Source organism: Hylobates moloch, unplaced genomic scaffold (genome assembly GCF_009828535.3).
Source record: "Hylobates moloch isolate HMO894 unplaced genomic scaffold, HMol_V3 SCAFFOLD_22, whole genome shotgun sequence".
In the NCBI taxonomy this organism is placed as follows: Eukaryota; Metazoa; Chordata; class Mammalia; order Primates; family Hylobatidae; genus Hylobates; species Hylobates moloch.
The window spans coordinates 22,779,657-22,800,952 of record NW_026652297.1 but is presented as its reverse complement, the minus strand read 5'-3'; the positions used below and the strand labels follow the sequence as shown (position 1 = coordinate 22,800,952).

General features: G+C 35.3%; 1 protein-coding gene and 1 non-coding gene across 10 annotated transcripts in view; one reads left to right on the top strand and one right to left on the bottom strand.

The window, feature by feature from the left end:
* TBC1D5 (TBC1 domain family member 5) overlaps nucleotides 1-21,296 on the top strand; it is a 590,707-nt gene that overhangs the window by 64,031 nt on the left and 505,380 nt on the right. For 6 of the 9 annotated variants that reach the window (XM_058433546.1, XM_032143403.2, XM_032143400.2 and 3 more), the window contains exon 2: nucleotides 12,648-12,768. The exons of the other annotated variants lie outside the window; for them this stretch is intronic. The gene's annotated coding sequence lies outside the window, so the exon portion shown is untranslated. The remainder of the gene's footprint in view (nucleotides 1-12,647; nucleotides 12,769-21,296) is intronic. 9 annotated transcript variants of the gene reach the window in all.
* LOC116462160 (U7 small nuclear RNA) lies at nucleotides 10,728-10,791 on the bottom strand. The gene has a single exon (XR_004246258.1). It is a non-coding gene; the product is annotated as a U7 small nuclear RNA (small nuclear RNA).

The window sequence follows — 21,296 nt, the reverse complement described above, 5'->3', positions numbered from 1 at the left end:
GTGTTTGATAGAGTTTTAAAAACTTAATGGAGATGTATTTCTTTCGGTAAAATATTAATAGTGTTGTCATCCTGAGGTAATCAAAGAAATGTCTTTATATTAAAGCTAAATGACAAAGTAGTCATGAGAGTTTCATTGTAATGGAATTAAGATACAAGATATTTAAAAAATAGAATGACTAGTGGATAGTTTTACATATTAAGGAGAGTACAACAGTATCATATAGTAAAGGGGAAAGAATACAGAAAAAGTCTTACCTTCTTCCATTAGCATATCATTTCAGTCATTCCAAATAGTAAAATAATACATTCTAAGGAAACATCTTTTTGTTCTGTGAAAGCATGTCATATCCACAGACAAAAAGGAAAACATCTGAAGCACAAGATTTGGTTAAAAAAATCTTTGTCACTCTTTTGATGAAATTTCACCATCATAATTACCTGTTGTCTCTTTTTGGAAGTTTTCCTTTGATCATAATGTTTTGTTTAGTTTTATTGATTTTAACTTTAAAGGTAGGAAATATAATTGCTTTAATTTAAACTGTTTAACTCATGACTCCCGCTTTCATATAAGTTAAAATTAGTGAATCAGCAAATAGGTATTGAGTACATACAAGACCTTGGTTGGTTTGCAGTGAAATTGAAGAGATACTCATTTTAGGAAGGTATCTTTTCTTAAGAAGCTGTATGCATGTAAAGAGTGACAAGTGTAAGGATTAGGAGGATAGGAAATATCTTGAAATTATATATGATCAGTTACCAATGAATGGCCCAAATGGAGTTTCTACTAGTTCAGCTATCTTTAGTAGAACGTTCACACATTCCTAAGTCATATCTTAGGCATGATGTATGTAAAGACAGAAAGGATTGATACTTGATAAAGTTACTTAACAGTGTTCAGAATTTTATTTTTAATAATCTGTCTTGTTAGCCATAGTCTGAGTTATCTGTAACTCAGACTGTTCATTTTTATGCTTGCATTTGCTTACTTGTTAGAAACGTTCTTAAAATTGCATAGAATTACTTTGGGGATATTTCATTTTTTACTTTTTGATTCCTATACATACTATATAATGTTTTCATTAAACCATTCAAATTTTAAAAATTAGAGTTTTTACACCAAAAACATATAGATAGTAAGTTTCTGCTGTATACTAGTATTTTGCTTCATAAAACATGGTTGGCATTCTTTATTCTATGTTCATGTATTTTCATTTAAATTCAACATTCATTTTCAAGAGTAGTTTCAGGATAAAATTAAATATATACTATATTTTTTCACTCAAATGAACTCATTTTCTCCATCTTGTGACTACTTCTTTAGAGTTTATTTTTTCCTTGAGTGTACCACTTAGACCATCTCTATCACTTCATCTCTCCCACTTCCATCTTTTATTGTTTACTCTACTTTCTACGTTATATTGAATCTTGTATACACAAACAAAGTTTATGAAAAGCTCAAACCCAGTGCAGGAAGGTCCTAGAAAAAAAAGTATAATTATGTTATTGTATAAACTTTAAAAATGTTGTCTAGGAAGCTAAAACTGCTTAACAGATGTGATTGCTTCATTGTTTCAAATTTATGCCAATCAGAGTTGATAGGATTTGATCACACTCTAGTAGATTTATGAGATAAATTACAATATTGCATGACATACTTCAGATAGAAAAACATCAATATAAGTTGGATATTATTTCTTATTTAAGATAACAAGCTAGTAATTCTTTGAAATCAGATGGTTGCTACTTTGAGAGAATATCAGTTTTTATGGAAATTAGCAGTATCTCTCATATTTTCTTCATGGTGACAAAAAGTATATTAAACTTTTGTTTTCATGTACAAATTGTAAATGAGAGGCATCTTGTTTCTATTTCACAATAGATGACCTGTCAAATTTTCAAAGGCATGTAAAGAAATGGAGTTGGACTTAAAAGAAATTTGGCTGCAGGAAAGGTTAACACAAGATGAAAAAACTTGTATTTGTGGTACTGAATTTCTTTAAAGTAAGGTTTCAGTTGATGTGTCCAAAGTCTTACAAGAAATTTTTTTTTTTTTTAAATACGTAGAAGTTTAACACCTCACGTAACAAAGAAAATACAAAAGAACTTACTCACTAATGAAGTGACAGGTTCCCCCAGGGAAGTCAGTGTCAAGGAATTGGGAGTCAGGCTCTCAAGCCTGTTTGTTCTCATAGCAAATGACAGAACTATTTATTTAAAAGCCCCTTGATGAGAATATCTTTAACTTCATTCAGGAGGTCTGCATGGTGGAGTCCTTCAGTTCATTTTTGAAATAAAAGCATGAGATCTCCTGAGAACTTGACTTGAAATTGTTACTAAATCAAGTAACTTGTGAAAAGAGGGTAGAATTTTTAGTGTCTTAGATTTAAATTAAAAGTTTTTAGAATATGAAGACTGGCCAAACCAGTGATTTTAAAGATAGGCCCTCATGTTTCAGGTAAGAATATTGTAAAACCTTTTAAATTTTTTAAGAAGAAAATTGTTCATTTTGTGGCTTAGATTTTAAAATTTTAGAAAGTATAGGCTGGGTGCAGTAACTCATGCTTGTAATCCAAGCATTTTGGGAGGCTGAGGCAGGCAGATTGCTTGAGCCATGGGATCGAGAACAGGCTAGTCAATATGGTGAAACCCTCACTCTGCAAAAAACAAACAAACAAACAAACATTATCTGGGCATCGTGGCTCATGCCTGTAGTCTCAGGTACTCGAGAGGCTGAGGTGGGAGGATCAACTGAGCCTGGTTAGGTAGAGGCTGCAGTGAGCAGAGATCACTCCACTGTACTCCAGCCTGAGTGACAGGTGAGACCCTGTCTCAAAAAAAAAAAAAAAAAAAAAAGAAAGTACAGAAAATAAGTAGAACAGGCAAACGTGTATTTACCATGTGGAATTAGTATGCCACTACATGTATTTTTAAAGTCTTTCCCTTCCCAGAGATAACTGCCATACCAAAATTGGTTTATATCTTTCCTGTTTTTGTATTATTACTACATTTATCTGTCCATTAACATTAAATGTTCTTGAAGGTTACCTAACTGAAATATTCTATTATTTGTTGTTATTCTATTATTTGCAATTTGTTTCCTTCTTATCCATCATTATTCTTAAACTGTTACTTGCTGTGATTTTTTACACCTGCTTGATTCATTTTAACTGTTGTGTAATATTTCATGATAGAACATCAAAACCACAATTTGTATACCTGTTTCTCTTTTGACAGACATTAAGGGTCAGGATACTTTGCATAGACTTCTTCCACAGATATTCATGGAGCTCTGTAGGGCTCTGTGTTTTCAGCACACAGACAAGCTGCCATCAATTCTTATAGCATTGTATACAGGTTCTGGCACTAGGCAGCATCCTTAGGCAGTTTGATGCCACTAGAGCAGTATATTGCTTTTGTTTTTTCTTACTGAATTTCCTGTCTTTACAGGCCGATCCACTGTTTCCATTCCTGGTAAAGAAGCCTGCAGACAACACTGTCATGCTTTTCTTTTCAACAGATGTCCTCTGACTCCTCCCTACCTCCTAGTACAAAAAACATAAAAATCTCTGTATTTTTTGCATCTGTTTAAAAAAGATGCCTTTAAAAAAGTAGATGTTTTCTAGTTTTTATATTTTTGCTTTATTGTAACCTGTGGGAGGCTAGGACCTGTGCTATTTGGAGTTTATTTTGCCACAGCAACGTGTGTGCTGGATCTGTGTGTTGTAAATAAGACATAGTTTTGCTTAATATGAACAATATGATTTGTGCCCAGGTATAATGCTTTCAGTTAACAGTGAACTCTTGAGTATTGAAAAAAATACACTCTTATTTAGTGAACATTTTGGAATGTTTGTAGACATTTTAAAAAATTGTATAAGTTGCATTCTTTAGGTTCAAATTTATATTATCATTTTCACTAGTTCAGCTAATTTAATTTTAAGGTGTTTTATATTTTGCAAAAAATCATGTATTTGGTAGAAGTCATATATTTAAAAGTATATTTAAACATCTATTACACACTTAAGATGTGGGTTGTGGTGCACTCTCAAACCATTAAAGAGAAAGCTGTCAATTTATGAAATTCTTTGTATGCCCAACAGCTTGAAGCTGGCTTATAGAATGCCGAATGTTAGACTATCAGTTTTATTAACTCTTTCACTTAAAGTATTTCTTCTTGAAATAAAAAAGCTTAAGTGAATTGCTAGATCTTGATCATTTATTGAATGTCAGTAGTTTCAGAAAGCTGAAAAATATTTATGCTGTGTAATAAACAGATGCTGCTCTCACAGTGCAATACGTTGTGTACCAAAAATGATCTCTGTTTTAATCATAGATGCTGATTTAGTGAGACAAGACTAGCTTAACATCAAAAATGGATTTAGGATGTAATTTTTGTTTTTTGTATGTTTTTTCTACATAATTAATAGACATACTTTTTAACATCATTATCAGATTTGGGGGAGAATGTTTATTTCTTTGATTTTCACATCTAGTTTTGAATTCACAGGAGTTTGTAATTGTCCTGTAAACCCATTCAAAATAGCTATTAAAATGCCTTAAAGAAGATGACTTGTTTTGTACTTTATTAAGTCTACTTTGCTTGAAATTCCTATAGGTCTTAACTTTTCTACCTTTTTTTGATTAAGGATACTGAATATTTTCTATAATTTGTGGGACACTTTGGGGGAGGCCGTCAATCAGTGAATTCACTATTGTGAGATGATTTATGCTTGAGGTTTAAAATCTCTGTCACGCAGTGTGCTTAGGTTGCCTTTTTGATTTGCTGTCCAGAGTCACTGGAGTCTTTTTTCATCTATGAGAGAAGCACTTTGCTAGGCTCTGCTTTCTTGTTCACTTAATTTATTCCACGAGCACCCTCAAACTTGACTGCAGTTGCTGACTTTGAGTCCTTCTTCTGCATCTGTATTGTACATCTTTGATTGACATGTTTGCCTTTACATATGGTCAGATAATTTTATATTTGGAAAAATATTCTTATTGTGTGTTTTACTCCACCGAACCTAGCAGAGTTAAATGTAGTTTGGATGCATTGGGAAGAATTAATGATTGGAAGATACAGAGTTGGTAAATTATTTATTCTGGCCCTAAGGAAGCTGAAAAGCTGAGTGAAAGACTAATAAATCATTTGTGGTAGTGCTGGTTGTCACTTCCAATTATTTTAGACGGTTTTGTGATAAACTGCAGCACCTGCTAGATATCTGCACACCCTCCCTTGATGCTAGTGGTGCAGCTTGTTTAGTCGATTATCAAAGGCAAGTTTGTGTAAAGTTTATTTAGGTTGGAAAGGAAATTACTCTTTTTGAGTCAATTCTGTTGCTTTTCCTCATTGTTTTGAATGCTATGAAAGGATTTCCCTGACATGGCCGGGAATCTGGAATATGCCTACTACTTTAGCCAGGAAAGACTGTCTTTATCCTTTGTTAAATACTTGAAGAATTGAGCTTCTTTATTATTCCCAGACTAATTAAAAACTACATCAACTGAGATGATTAGTATGCTAAAGATCAAATCATCTTTTTGGTACCAATTGATAGAGAACCACTGTTGCTGCTTGACTGGACTTTTTTCTTCATTCTTTGTTTTTAAAGGCTGAGATTTTGTAACTACTATCCTAAAAGGTAGTGAGATCCCCCTTTCCACTGTTCCTGAACTCTGCTGCTGAGATTCTTGAAGAGGCAGAGAAGAATTGGAAAGAAAGCACAGCCTAGACTGGTCTGGTTCTAGCAATCTTGGAACAGGACTACTCTAAAACTTGTTGGAAAATAAATTACGGGCACCATATAATGTACATGCTTTATGTTTGGGATTAGCTCTTTGGTTTCTGTCAAGAGTTTAATAATAATTTGTGTTCGAGCCCAGAACATTAGGTTTGTTTTTACATGTTCAGAGTGATTTGGTTTTCACTGAATTTTTCAGCTTTAACATAAAAACATGAGACAGTCTGGCCGGGCGTGGTGGCTCACTCCTGTAATCCCAGCACTTTGGGAGGCCAAGGTTAGTTTTTTTCTTTAGGGTCTATAGAAGGTGGGAAACATTCATGGTAAATCTCAATTAGGTTTAGGAATTTCAATCCAAGTAATATAATAATAACTATCATTTATTGAAGATTTAATTTTATATTTTGTACTATGTGTATTATTTCACTTTTAACCCCTGAATAATAAATGATGATTATCTTCTTTGTCATTGTATTAGTCCATTCTCATGCTGCTATAAAGAACTGCCTGAGACTGGGTAATTTATAAAGGAAAGAGGTTTAATTTACTCCTAGTTCCACAGGGCTGGGAAGGCCTCAGGAAACTTACAATCATGGTGGAAGGGGAAGCAAACTTGTCCTTCTTCACGTGGTGGCAGGAAGGAGAAGTGCTGAGCAAAAGGGGGAAACACTCTTTTAAAAATAATTGGACCTGATGAGAACTCACTCACTATCATGAGAACAGTATGAGGGTAACTACCCCCATGATTAAATTACCTCCCACTGGGTCCCTCCCGTGACACATAGGGATTATGGGAACTACAATTCAGGGTGAGATTTGGGTGGGGACACAGAACCAAACCATATCAGTCATGATGGTGAAATTGAATCTTAAACAGGTTAAACTGCTTGCCCTGGGTTGTGCAGCTTGGAGGTGGGGGAGCTGGGATTCCAGTCAGGATCTGACTGCCTCCACACTCTATTTAGGGATTGCAAACCCTACTTCCTGTGGAACTTGGTAAGCCACAGAAAGTGGGGAGGAAAGTTGTCTAGTGGGCAGCTGGGGAGCATTGACAGCAGTGGGACCAGAACTATGAATCTAATGATTTTTTTTTTTTAAGGTAAGTTAAAAATCTACATTTTTATGTGGAATGTCCAGTTTAAAAAATCTTGGCAGTTTATTCAGAATGAATTGTTTGCTCACTGGAAGTGGCCTATGGATGCCAGTTTGAAACCCCTGCATATTGCCTCCCTTCTAGCTTTATCGAATTGAAAACTAGTGATAGTCTATGAAACAATATTAATAGATTATATTAGTAAAATTCCATCCTTTGGGGTAGTTAACAGACTAAATGAAACATAATCATTTATTACTTTAGTAATTCTGTATAGCTTGTTATACACCTCAAGAGATTCAGTTGAGTTTAATTTCAGGTTATGGGATACTAGTAATTCAAATATAAGCTATAGCATAGAGTATAAAATCAAACAGTAAAAAAAATCAAATTAGAATTTTGAAAATCTAAGCAGGTATTAAGTTATGGAAATGTTTATTGAAACACTTTTCTTCCCTCCCTGTACCCACCCCCCCATTCCTCTAGTGCTTTTATTTCCTCCTTTCTCAGCTCATACACATTTCTTTCCCTATGCTCTGAATCATGTGGGAGATTTAAGATATATATATATATATATGTGTGTGTGTGTATATATATATGTGTGTGTATATATATATGTGTGTGTATATATATATGCGTATATATATATATTTAAGTGAAATGCCTTTATTAGATTACAGGGAGAATTAAATCATATGTAGAATGTTGTTACTTTTAATAGAATATAACACAGTCAAAGATCAAGGTTTGAGTAAATGGGGACCTGTTTGAAATTAAAGTCAGCGGTTGTTTATGGTTTTATTAAATGCGTTAATCTTAAAATACAAATTAAATATTCCTGGAGACAACATGTATCATTTCATAAGTGTTTGAAAAAAAAATCAGACTAATCAGTTGTTAGAGGGTTCTTCCACAAAAAGGTTTTGTCCTTTGAAAGATAAAACCTTAATACTTGTTATAAACTTACTATTTTGGAATTATTAAAAATAATTTTCCTGGCTGGGCACGGTGGCTCGTGCTTGTAATCCCAGCACTATGGGAGGCTGAGGCGGGTAGATAGCTTGAGCCCACGAGTTTGAGACCAGCCTGGGCAACATGGTGAAACCCCATCACTACAAAAAATACAAAAATTAGCCAGGTGCGATGGTGCATGCTTGTAGTCCCAGCTACTTGGAAGGCTGAGGTTGGAGGATCACTTGAGCCTGGGAGGTCAAGGCTGCAGCCATGATTGTGCCACTGCTCTCCAGTCTGGACTCCGTCTCAATAAAAAAAGAAAAAAGAACAAGAAAAAAATTTTTTCTTAGTGGATTTTCAAATCCTACCTTATAACAAAAGTAATTGCATTGAAAAATCAATGGTTCTTTCAAAAATAAAGGGCTTAATAAATTATGGTTTTTTTTTTTTTAGTGAGTCCTTTAGCTCTTTAGAAATTAAATACTTGTTACTGACTCAATTTTTATAAGTTAGAGGCATTTGACCTATAGCATTTCATTTGGTTACTTCAGTTGTTCAAAGTATGGCTTTAAACAATTAATAGAAAAATCTTTTACTGTGTCTTATTATAAGGATAATATATGTTCACTACAGAAAAATTTTAAAAATTACAGAAAATTAAAAACATGATTCTATTATAAGAAGCAATCAGCAAATCTTTGTTTTCTGAGTTTTTTTTTATTTTTTTACTTTTGACTGCTTAGTGTATTATATTTGTCTTTTTGTGGTAATATTCATAGCTTAATAGGCTTGTTTTTAAAAGACATCGTAATATTTGAGAGTTCAAATGCATCTCATTTACAAAGCTTTTCATCCAGCAGTTAGAAGTAAATTCTTCCTCTTCCTAACTTCTGTGTAGCTGACTGTACCTCTACAATGATTTTTTGTAGCAACATATGTACATCTCACACTGTCTCGTATTCATTTTTATATTTTTGTAACATTCACTGTTGAGTGAATAAATGAAAAAACATTCAGACTAATCAGTTGTTAGAGGGTTCTTCCACAAAAAGAGGAAAGATCTAATACTAGTAATTGTTATAATGTTACTATTTTGGAATTATTAAAAATAATTTTTCTTAGTGGATTTTAATATCCTACCTTATAATGAAAGTCATTCCACCCAGAATCAGCACTTCTTTCTTTTGAGAGAACCATTGGTTCTTAAATTAGATCTTAACTCCTATATAAGATCGTTACATAGGTAGGGCTTTTGTGAAAATTGATTTTACTAAGAAATCACTGAAGTTTATGGAGCAACAATTGTTTCTACATCTAAACATGTACTCGGTGTCCTACTTAATAAGTAATGGAGATTTACTATGTTCAGATTTTTCAAGTCTAATTTGAAGGGTAAATACTGCTAAATAAGTATCTATATACAATATTGCAGTTTTAAAATGTTGCAAAAATTAATGAATTATTTGAGTGCTTATAATTAAATGATGCTTGGGAAATCTGAAGGAGAAAAATTTTAGAAATGGTGATTCTAGTATGTTACTTTATAGATAAAAGGTAATTCAGAATGCTAGAGGTGGATGGGTGCTTAGAAGTTATCTCCTAACATCTTCTTTGTCAGTAGGAAACAGAAGTTTTGGGAGATAAATAATTGGACCAAGGTCATAAGACTGCAGTGTATCTAATGCTAATTACTATTGTGTGCTCAATACATATTTTTATGAGTAAAGGAAATGCCTTATGTATAGGGAGTTGCTGAAAAATTTGTCATGTGTTGTTTAGGAAAGTTACTGCAAAAACAATTGCCATGAATGTTCAAATTAGAAAATAGAATTATTGCATTCCCTAAAAATATTTACACTTTGAAGAGAAGAACTTAGAAGACATAATACTTTTAAAAACATGGCAATGTATAGAAAGATGAAATAGAATGGGTTCTATTTAGCTTTGTTTCTAGCAGCACTTTGACTGCATAATTGGAAGGTATCTTTGGATAAGCTTTTTGGAAACTTTTCTAGTTGGAAAAGGATTTCAGCTGGAGTGTCTAAAGGGTCACACACACAAAAAACCCTCTATATTAAAATAAAATGTGTCCAAGCTTTAAAGAAAAGATCTCAGAGTTTGCAGATGATCCTAAAATTGGAGCTAGGGGAAATAATGAGGAACAATGCAATCAGATTCAAAAAGATTTGGATTGTTTAGGTGATTGGGCCAGCAGATGGCAAATGCAGTTCAGTGTAGACAAATGTAAAATAATTATCTTAGGAACAAAGAACCAATCATACAGCACACTGATCAGGAAAAAATTTGTGAGTTATTGTAGGAAAACCATTGAAACAGTTAACCCGGTGCACAGCTGCAGCAAAAAAGGCAAGCAAGAAACCAAATTAGCAGACGGATAGAATATAAAGCAAGAGGCAATACTTATAGTGTATTAAGAAACTTGCTAGACCCCATCCAAATTACTCAGTCTACTGTTAGTTGATAGAACTACTTTAGGAAGAGTACGTTTTTGCCTTGGAAATACACTGGAAGTGGTACCAAACAAATCTAATAAAATGATGTTAAAGAGATTTGCAGTAATTTTTATCAACTTTCAGTTCACAAACTTTTATAAAGATATGAGCAAGACACTGAGTCAAAGTAAAGACACTTCAGTTCTACTACAAAGAGTTGGTCTTCCAAGAGGACATGTAGTTTTCATTGCCTGGGGCCTTACTAGGCCCCTTCTAGGTTAGGTAGGAGGCTGCTTCTCACTTGTCAAGATTAAGGAAGCCTAAAGGCTAGCATGAGGCCCTTCTGTAGTTTAAGAGTTGCACCTTGACAGCTAGAAAGACCATGGGCATGAGGCTAGGAGCTGCCACTGAGATGCTTCCTCCTGGCCTTAACTGTTTTTTTTTCTTCTTTCTTCTTCCTTTTTTTTTTTTTTTTTTTTTTTAATAGCGGGGCTTTCTGGTAAAAACCAGAAAGCCTGGTAGACAAATTCTAAAAAAGCCTGTAACCTTTGATGCAGTAACGTAAGTTCCAGGCTTCATTCAAGGCTGTGGAGGCAAACATTTTTCTGTGATTTGCCTTCCTTGTTTCCTGTCCAAGCTGAATTCTCCAACCTTGTCTCAGTGTTGTGAACTATCTAGTACCTAGCCAATAAATTCCTTTTTGACTTAGATTCACTAGAATATGTGTCTGTTGTTTATATTCAAGAACCTTAACTGGTACAGTGGTAGTGTTCTGTTCTTCTAGCCTTGTTTCTTGAATTGTTTTCTTTTGTCCTATAATGTGTTCGCTTTGTTTTGAGTGGTGTCTTACACTAAATCATTTTTGGGATGAGAAGAAAGCTGAAATGCAGATTGTCCTCGGTTTGTCTCTCTCTGCCTCTCTTTTTGTCTGTCCCTCTCTCCCTCCTCATCAGAATGCAAAAGAAGTGAAAAGAATTTGTATCCATACCATCGGCATCTGTAATTCTTTTGTAAAATTTAACTTTATCCATGCAATTGAATATTCAGTGTTACTGTTGAAAAATGGCCTTTGGTATGGAGATCTGTTTTAAGAATGTTTGCATTTTTTAATACATTATATTAGGTATCTCTAAAAATCATTTTCTGGCCGGGCACGGTGGCTCACGCCTGTAATCCCAGCATTTTGGGAGGCCGAGGCGGGTGGATTACGAGGTCATGAGATTGAGACCATCCTGGCCAATATGATGAAACCCTGTCTCTATTAAAAATACAAAAAAGATTAGCTGGGCATGGTGGTGTGTGCCTGTAATCCCAGCTACTGAGGAGGCTGAGGCAGGAGAATTGCTTGAACCTGGGAGGCGGTGGTTGCAGCAAGCTGAGATCATGCCACGGCACTCCAGCCTGGGCGACAGAGTGAGACTCCATCTCAGGAAAACAAACAAACAAACAAACAACAGAAAATGATTGTGTTAGAAAGTTCAGTGTAAAAATGCATTTTTCCATTTATTCTAAAGATGTTGGGTTGTTGTAAGAATGGATTACATGTGTTTTATAAGTTTTTTATATGAAAAATGGGATTTTTTTGCATCTATTTTTCATTTAATAGTATATTGTGAGCAGAAAATATAAGCCTATATCATCTCTTTTAATAGTTGCATAACATTCTATTATTATATAGATGTACTATATATTTTTTAACCAGTTCCCATAGATGACTATTTGGGTTATTAGAATTTTCCACTGTTACATATACTACTGCATTCAAACTACTTTTAATAATGTTTGCATATATCCCTCATTATTTCCATAGGCTAAATTCCAGAAACGGACTTACTGGTTAGAAGGGTAATTACAAGTCTCTTGATACTTACTGCCAAACTTAACAAGTTTCATTTCCACCAGCAATTTTGATTCCTGGATTTTTTACATCAGTACTCGTATTAATACTTAAAAAGAAAACATCTCTGCTAATTTTATAAGAGAAAAGTAGTATCTTGTTGTAATGTACCCGTTTTTAATGCTATTGACCATTTATATTTATTTTGTAATTCATCTCAATACCATTTACCTGTTACTCAGGTAGTTTTCTCATATTTAATTACTATATTATATATTAAGAAGATCAGTCTTTTGTCGTATGTCGTCAGTATTTTTTTTCTGTGTTTGATTTTTTTTTTTTTTAGTGAGTTGAGGAATTTGATTTTATTTGTTTGGATTTGTTTTATTTTTGGGTCATATAACCATTTTAAATTTTTATGTAATCAAATATGTATTGTTCTACATAAAAATTTTCATCTTTAGTATTTAAAACTTAAAAAATACCTAATAAAGTTTTAATTGATCTAGGATTTTAAAATAATCAGTTTTGGGGCTTATATTCTGTATTTTCTATGTATTGGCTTTGCAGACCTCAGTGTACATACAAACTTACAATCATGAATGTAAAGGAAAGCACACTGGAACTGCTTCCAGCTGACCGCGACCTTGAGTCTCAGCTTCTCCATCTGTGAAATGAAGATACTGGTCTGGTACAGTGCTGTTCATTCCATTTTTTTGCCCATGAACCTCAGTAAGAAAATTTAAATCACAACCACGGACACACATGTACATAAACACATACAAGTATATGTATGTGTGTATATACACATACTATGTTTCTACTTTTTGTGTGTCATGCCATACATATCATGCCATGCAGTGCCAGATATTAAAAAAAAACCTCACTAAATTGCTTACCTATTAAGGGGTGTTAAAATTTGAGAAACACTTGTCCAGTGGATCTTTAATTGGACACTCAGATGCCTTCTGGGACTGACCAGATAACAGTTGCAAATAACTTAGTGCTTTAGCTAATCAGAGGGCTTGGGTTCTATCTAAAGGCATTCAAATTAAAAGAGTAAAGCAAAGCACTTTGTTAGGTCAGCAGACATTTTCAAGTGGAATTCAGCCTTCACATTCGGGACCCTATCCTACTCTAGAGAAAAAAATCAAATACATAAAATATTGGCTCATTACTCTATCAAATTGCTGTAAAATATTTTAAACAGTTCATGTTCAGGCAGTGAAATCAGACTATACTTTTAATAGCATTGGTCTGGTTGCTGATATTCGAATGCTTTCCAGGTAACCTCCTCCTCTAAACTTCTTTGGCACTGTGACAACTTCTAGCCATGAAAATTAGGAGATAAAATGGCTTAACTCAGTTTTCCTGATTTAATGAGAAATAATGTCTGTGATAGGATCTGAGAAGATAAATATGAAAGAGATAATTCCAGGTGTCTGAGTTACTCTCAAGGCTGGTGTTAAAGGAGAAAGTGGGCTGGGTGTGGTGGTTCATGCCTGTAATCCCAGTGCTTTGGGATGCCAAGGTGAGAGGATTGCTTGGGGCCAGGAGTTAGAGACCACCAACCTGGGCAACATAGCGAGACCTTGTCTCTACAAAAAATCAAAAAATTAGCTGGACATGTGGTGCATAGCTGTAGTCCTAGCTACTTGGAAGGCTGAGATGGGAGGATTACTTGAACCCAGGAGTTTGAGGATGCAGTGAGCAATGATTGTGCCACTGCACAGCAACCTGGGCGACAGAGTAAGACCCTGTCTTATAAACAAAGGGGAGTTGAGGGAGATAGGTGAACTTTGTCCTTTCCATTTCAAATGAAGGTGATGCACTATCCTAGCAACTGTGTCCAAAAACACTTTTAAGAAGATGCTGGCCAGGCGCGGTGGCTCACACCTGTGATCCCAGCACTTTGGGAGGCTGAGGTGGGCAGATTACAGGGTCAGGAGATTGACACCATCCTGGCCAACATGGTGAAACCCCATCTGTACTAAAATATAAAAAATTAGCTGGTGAGGTGGCAGTCGCCTGTAGTCGCTGCCAGTCAGGAGGCTGAGGCAGGGGAATCGCTTGAGCCTGGGAGGCGGAGGTTGCAGCGAGCTGAGATCGCACCACTGCAGTCCAGTCTAGCGACAGACCAAGACTCCATCAAAAAAAAAAAAAAAGATGCTAATGAATAACCAGTGAAAAATCATATAGAAAAAGTTCAATGTCCGTGAACAAATACAGCAGCATTTGGATATCTACCAATAAGGCAGCATTTGGATATCTACCAAATCTCTTGTGTCTGTGTGTACATTCGCAAAATTATTTTTTGACTTGATTTTCTGGTTTTGGGGATAAGACTGTGTATACTTCGAAGAGAGATTCTATGATGTATAACCATTAAGTCTCACTTTTGGTGACTTAGGTAATTGTAATGGAACCATGGAGCCATTAGGCTCCAGATGGGACTTCAATCTGGCTTCTGATTGAGCGGAGTGTCCTTGTAGAGTCTCTTAGCATCTGTTTGGGAAATATATGCGACATTATTCAAAATTTGTACAAATTAACCCACCCTTGGGTTATAATTCAATTTTTCTTTATTGAGAAATGTATTATAAATATCTTTATGCAATCAGATTAAACTAGCTTATACGTGTTATTTATTTGTCTATTAAGTGGTCATGTAGATTTTTGTGACTGAGCTTTTAGTGTATTTAAGAAAGCTTATGTTAGCCTTCGAAAGATTGTAAATTTGCTTATAAAACATTGTTTATTAAAGCTATTTCCAAGTTTCAAATAGCTTTCATATAGGTACTTATTTTTGAGAGACTATTTAAAAATACTTAAAATTATGGTGGTCCCGCCTTTTAGTAACAGAAACTCCCAAATAGTCTGCCTTATTCCAGAATGAAGTTTATTTTTTCCCTACAATGGAAACTATAGGTAGGGGAGCTTCTAGGGCTTTATCTCCAGGCACTATATGAGCAAGGTATCAGCCTGACTTACTGTCTTTTTAAATTTATCTTCAGTCTGATTTCCTTCATGTTTATAGGATAGCTACTATCCGTAGCTGGGACAACAAACATTCTTCAGTTCCAGTAGGGAAACAAGAATTTTTCTTATTATTGTAGACCAAAAGTTGTTTCCTTCAGTTTTATTGGCCCCGTTTAGATCACATGTTATCTCTGGACCAATAACAATCACCATTTGCTGTTTGGTTTAATTAAGTCTGGGTTTCTGAACCACTTACTTGCAGGAAGGATGGTATTATAGCATTTGGTTCAGGATCTAGCCCAGGCACTTGAGGGAGTCTGGGTAGGTCAGCTTCTCCTGAGTTATGGGAGGGGAAAGGTAAAAATGGATGTTGGATTTGCAACCAGTGGAGTCTCTTCCATAAGCGTTATAAAAGTTCTAATCCACTCCTTCATCAAGATTTTAGTTTCTTTCTCTTTTTGCATTTTTATTAGTACTATGGCTTTTAATTATTTTCTTATTTACAGAACACAGAAATGAAAATCATGTTGTGGAAAGAAATACTAGTTAGGTATTTTTGTAGTTGCTTGGGCTTTCTTTGTTATGTGGAGATTGGAAAAATTGTAAATATTGCCTGACACAGGTAAAGTGTAAGGAGATTGCATTATTAAATAAATGTTAGTGACATTTTCTCAGGAAACTGTCATACATCATCACTATTTGTCCCTCCCGCAAAGGAAGGCAGTATAATTCTGTGGGCCCAAATTCTCAGTGGTTTGTCTTGCCTTGTGTAACTAGGTTTTTTTAAAGTATTAAAGTATAATTGTATAATTTATATATTGAAATGTTTAATGACTGAGAATGAGAGTACTGGAAATGAAGAGTTCTAAATTGATGGCAGAAAGATCTTATCCTGGATTTAAGTTAGGAAGGACTAAAAGTACTGGTATGTAAGAAAAAAATTCCTCAGGTAATATTGGAGCAAATGTAAGTTTGAGGTTTGAATTGTCTGTCCCTGGTTGGTAGTATTTGTTTGCATGTTTTCCTGAAGGATGAAAGGCTGTGTTTTCCTGTCAATTCATCCACTGTTAATAAATTTCTTTAGCTCTTACATATGTCAAAGTGCACTGCAACAAATACCACTAATTTGGAATTTGTAATAAATTGATTCAAAGTAGTTTTAAATTAAATAGGTTGATAAGCAACTAGCAGAACAGAAAAGGAATCTCTTTGCCTTTTTTAGGATTAAAAACAAGGCATTCTAGATGCCTTCCTCTCCTTTATCCATAACGTCTAACAGATGTTGTTGATTCTTCCTAGATGCTTATCTCTGGAATCAGCTCTTCTTATTCTGGTTAGACCTTATTTATCATTTGGACTCCCTAATCCCTATGCCAGAATATTCATATGATACATATTATTCAGCACCTTGACTTTTTCTTTTTGAACTTAGCTCCATGTGAGTACATAGATCCATGTGAGTACATAGATCCATGTGCTCACACAAATCCACTCATTCTATTTTTAAAGCTTCATAGTATTCCCAAGTAGGGATGTGTAGTATATAATCTCAAAATAGTCTTTCTCAATGGTAGATCTCATTATGTTTTTGTTCTGGTTGAAGGTTCCCTTCCCGCTCTGTACAATGGTGATTCTCAGTCATGGGAAGGAACATTTACTTCCTAAGGATGGGGAATCTGAATCTTGCATGGACCTTTTAAAACTCTGTCTCCCAAATTCTGATATACCTTCCTATTTGATGATTTCTCTTGTATTAAGAACTATAACTGGCTGGGCGCAGTGACTCACACCTGTAATCCCAGCAGTTTGGGAGGCCGAGGCAGGTGGATCACCCGAGATCAGGAGACCAGCCTGGCCAACATGGCAAAACCCTGTCTCTCCTGAAAAATACAAAAATTAGTGGGGTGTGGTGGTGCATGCCTGCAATCCCAGCTACTTGTGAGGCTGAGGCACGAGAATTGCTTGAATCCGGAAGGCGGAGGTTGAGGTTGCAGTGAGCTGAGATTGTGCCACTGCACTCCAGCCTGGGTGACAGAGCGAAACCCTGTCTAAAAAAAAAAGCTGTAACTGCCTCAGATATCAGAGTAGATAAAAGGTTGTAAACACCCTACTGGTCTTACTTTCTTGCCACATGATTTAATAATTCTGAACAGATTGCCTTTTCCTTGGCTGGGAGTCTTCTGTTTTTTCTTCTCTTTACTTTTCTGCATTGACATGTATTTTTACTATGCTTTTAATACCCTTCCCTTCTCCTGTTCATCCTGAAGCTTCATCTCATGAAATTTTTCCTGTTTTGGACTGCTGAGCTGTTAACTAAGAGCAACTGTAATTTCTTCTGAACTTCTAACTCCCTTCTACTGGATTTTTGAACAACTTGAGGACAGAGTGATGTTACAATCTTTATACTTTTAGCATGTAGACAGTAATAGTAGTATATATAGCAGGAAATCAAATAACTAATTGAATGAATGGAGTTAGTGGATATTTAAGTATCCAATCATGCTCCACTTGATGGGAACAGGTTTTGAGATATGTGTTGTTAGGTGATTTCATCTTTGTGTGAACATCATAGAATGTACTTATGCAAAACTAGATGATGTACAGACTGCCACATACCTAGGCTATATGATGTAGTCCATTGCTCTTGGCTACAAACCTGTACAGCATGTTACTCCACTGAGTACTGTAGGCAGTTGTAACACAATGGTATCTGTTTATATAAACATAGAAAAGGAACAGTAAAATTACAGTATTATAATCTTAAGGGACCACCATCCTATACGTGGTCTGACATTGACTGAAATGTCATTATACAGCACATGACTGTATTTATGTTTTTGCATAAAATAGCTGAATTTTCAGCAGTGAAATTTACTGAATATGTTTGTTGTTAATAAATTGGAGCTACAGAAAGGCTTTACTCAAGTAGTTGGTCATAAGGGAAATAAGATAGGTGTTGAGAGTTTAAAATCTATAGGAAAGAACGAGTAGATACAGAGATGCAAAGTCTCTAAAGAGGCAGAATGACTGATGGGCTTGGAAGCCTTGGCCACTTTCCTGATTGACTATATTGATGCAGCTAAAGAATTTGTCCGGCCGGGCATAGTGGCTCACGCCTGTAATCCCAGCACTTTGGGAGGCCGAGGCGGGCGGATCACGAGGTCAGCAGATCGAGACCATCCTGGCCAACATGGTGAAACCCCGTCTTTACTAAAATACAAAAAATTAGCCGGGCATGGTGGCACATGCCTCTAGTCCCAGCTACTCGGGAGACTGAGGCGGGGGAATCACTTGAACTTGGAACGTGGAGGTTGCAGTGAGCCGGGATTGCGCTACTGCACTCCAGCCTGGCGACAGAGTGAGACTCTGTTCCCCCCACCAAAAGAAAGAAAGAAAGAAAGAAAGAAAGAAAGAAAGAAAGAAAGAAAGAAAGAATTTGTCCATTGAGGGTGGAGAGTGGATTGGCTGCCATCAAAGGAAGGACCCAAAGTTTGAAGTTGGTATTACTTATCCCAGCTTTTGTTGGGAGATTTTTAATATTCTGGTTTTTACCTCTCTGTATATAGAGATATATGCAGGGAGTTGCAGATTGATGCTCCAGGTTTTTTGTTTGTTTGTTTTGTTTTTTTGGTGGTGGAATAGTGATGAAAAGATAGACTTCAGCAGACAAGGTTCAAATTCGGGCCTTTTTTACTTGCCACTTGTGTGTCCCTAAGGACACAAGTTTCTATCAATCTCCAGTTTTTAGTCAGTGTGGCTGAAGGCTAGACCTGGAACCTATTAAATTCATAGGATAATGACTTTCCCATGACACCTTTGGAGAGCCAGCCATCCTGTCGCCCCTTGACAAATCCATACCTCATTCCATCAGCAGTGTGGGCCTAGGTGCTTGAACTATTCTGTTTGAATGTGCATATTTTATATGTATATTCATCTGTATGTTTGATGATAAAATATCTAGTTCATCATTTTCTAGTGAAAAAATACATGAAAGTGTATGAAATGCATTCAGCACACAGTTCAGCTCATATTAAAAAAAAGTAGTATTTGACATACACTGGAATGAACTCCCGAAGAGTAGGATCTGGGTTTGGGTCATCTCTATTTCTGTTTTACTTTGAATTGTGTTTGAGAGGAGTGTCTGAAGTTAGTTCATGTTTAAAAGATGTGTGTGTAGCAGGAATAGGAGTAGGGGCTTTCATGGAAATCTGAGAACAGGGCCTGGTTTTAAGATTATAGGAAGTAATTTCGGTTTTCAGGGAACATATCAAACAAACTTACTATTACTCTATATGCCGTTTTTTCTGTCTGGCTACCAGCAGGAGTTTCTGTTTCCATATCATTTTGGCTTGCATTATTAACTTGCCTACGTCAGCAACTAAGGCAGAAGGGAGGTTTCTCCATAGATTATTCAAATTGTTTGAGAGGCACAGAAAATTTGAAGCAGCGCTTCCTTGCAAAAGAGCCAGGTTGTGAAGGTTCTGGTTTACTGATGACCCTGAGCCTGGTGCCAACCCAATGTCCGATTTATTGTTGCTGGTGTGGTATACAACCAGAAGCCATGGCTCGGAGACTGGATTCAAGGCAGCTTCTTTGAGAGAGTGATTGTGATCGCCATTTTCAATAAAGTATGCTGGTCTATAGGAGTTGAGAAAATTGCTCCTTTAATCTGGAAGATGTTCTAGGCAAAGGCTACTGAGTGAATACAGGAGGGCACTGCTTCATTTGCTGCATAATAGCTGTATTAGTGCACTAAGGTTGCGGTAACAAAGTACTACAGACTGTATGGCTTAAAAACAGAAATGTATTTTCTTTTCTGGGGACTGAAAGTATGAAATCAAAGTGTCAGCAGGGTTGGTTCCTTCTGAGAATGAGAATATATGGTTCTTTATTTAAATGTCTCTATCACTTCTTGGCCTTTTGGCTAAGATCAAGTGTATTTAAATGTCTCTTTTTAGTGCAAGTTGAGTATTTCTTATCCAAAATGCCTGGGATGAGAAGTATTTCGGAATTTGAATTTTTCTTCTGATTTTGGAATATTTGTTCCAATGAGCATTTCCTTTGAGCATCACGTCAGCATTCAAAAAGTTTCAGATTTTGTAGTATTTCAGATTTCAGATTTTCGGATTAGGTGTCCTCAACCTATTGCAGATTTAATGAAGATGATTGTTTTCTCATTATTAGGATTATGGTTATATATAGTATTTGGATGCCATGATGTGAATATGGTTAATGAAAGTGGAAGTTTTATGAATTTATATTGGTGGGTTTCATTTTTAAAATGATTGGTGTATACAGTTTCAAGATAATTGTTTTTGATAGTTACCTCCTACATAATGGCATGGCAACTAAGAATTTTATGTCCAGACACAAACTGATTTATTAATTACATATCAAAATTTTTTTCAATCATTTTATTATGTGTCTAAGAAGAAGGTTACAGATTTAAAGTAAAACTAAATCTGATTAAATTATCAAACAAATTTAAGTCAGTGTAATTCTAGTCATGTTGCTAAAATGAATATACTTTTCTCATTTTAATATTAAATTTAAAATATAGTAGGAACCTATAGGAATTGTGTTTTGTTTTGATTTTTTCCCTTTGACTTTGCTTGTTTTAATTTTGAAGTCTGCTGTCGAAAATGTCAATACTAGTTTAAATTCTGCATAACCTGATTTTTAAAATTTAATGAAGCTGACTTGACTGTTTGAAGAATCTACTCCCTCACCCCAAAAAGAATGCGTATCTCCTAAGTAGATGCAAATTTTGTGAATTATTTCTCACCATTAGAATAACCCCTCTAATCCTTATACACTTAATTTATGTCAGTATTTTCTTAATATATATGTTCATGAAGGATGTTAAGGTTGGTTGCTAGGCCTCATTCTCCCATCCTTCCTTCCCTTCTTTCCTTCTTACTTTCCTTTTTATTTTGAAATAATTTAAGAGTTGCAGAAATAGTACCCTTCTCCCAACTCCCCCTAATGTTAACATCTTATGTAACCATAGTTTAATTTTCAAAACTAAGAAATTAACCTTATTATAGTACTATTAATGAAATTACAGATTTTGTTGATATTTCACCACTTTTTCCACCATTTCCTGTTTCAGGATCTAATCTAGAAACCTACATTACATTTAGTTGTTATGTCTCCTTAGTCTACCCTAGTGTGTGATAGTTCTTTAGTCATTCCTTGTCTTTCATGACCTTCAGACTTTTGGATAGTACTCACTGGTCA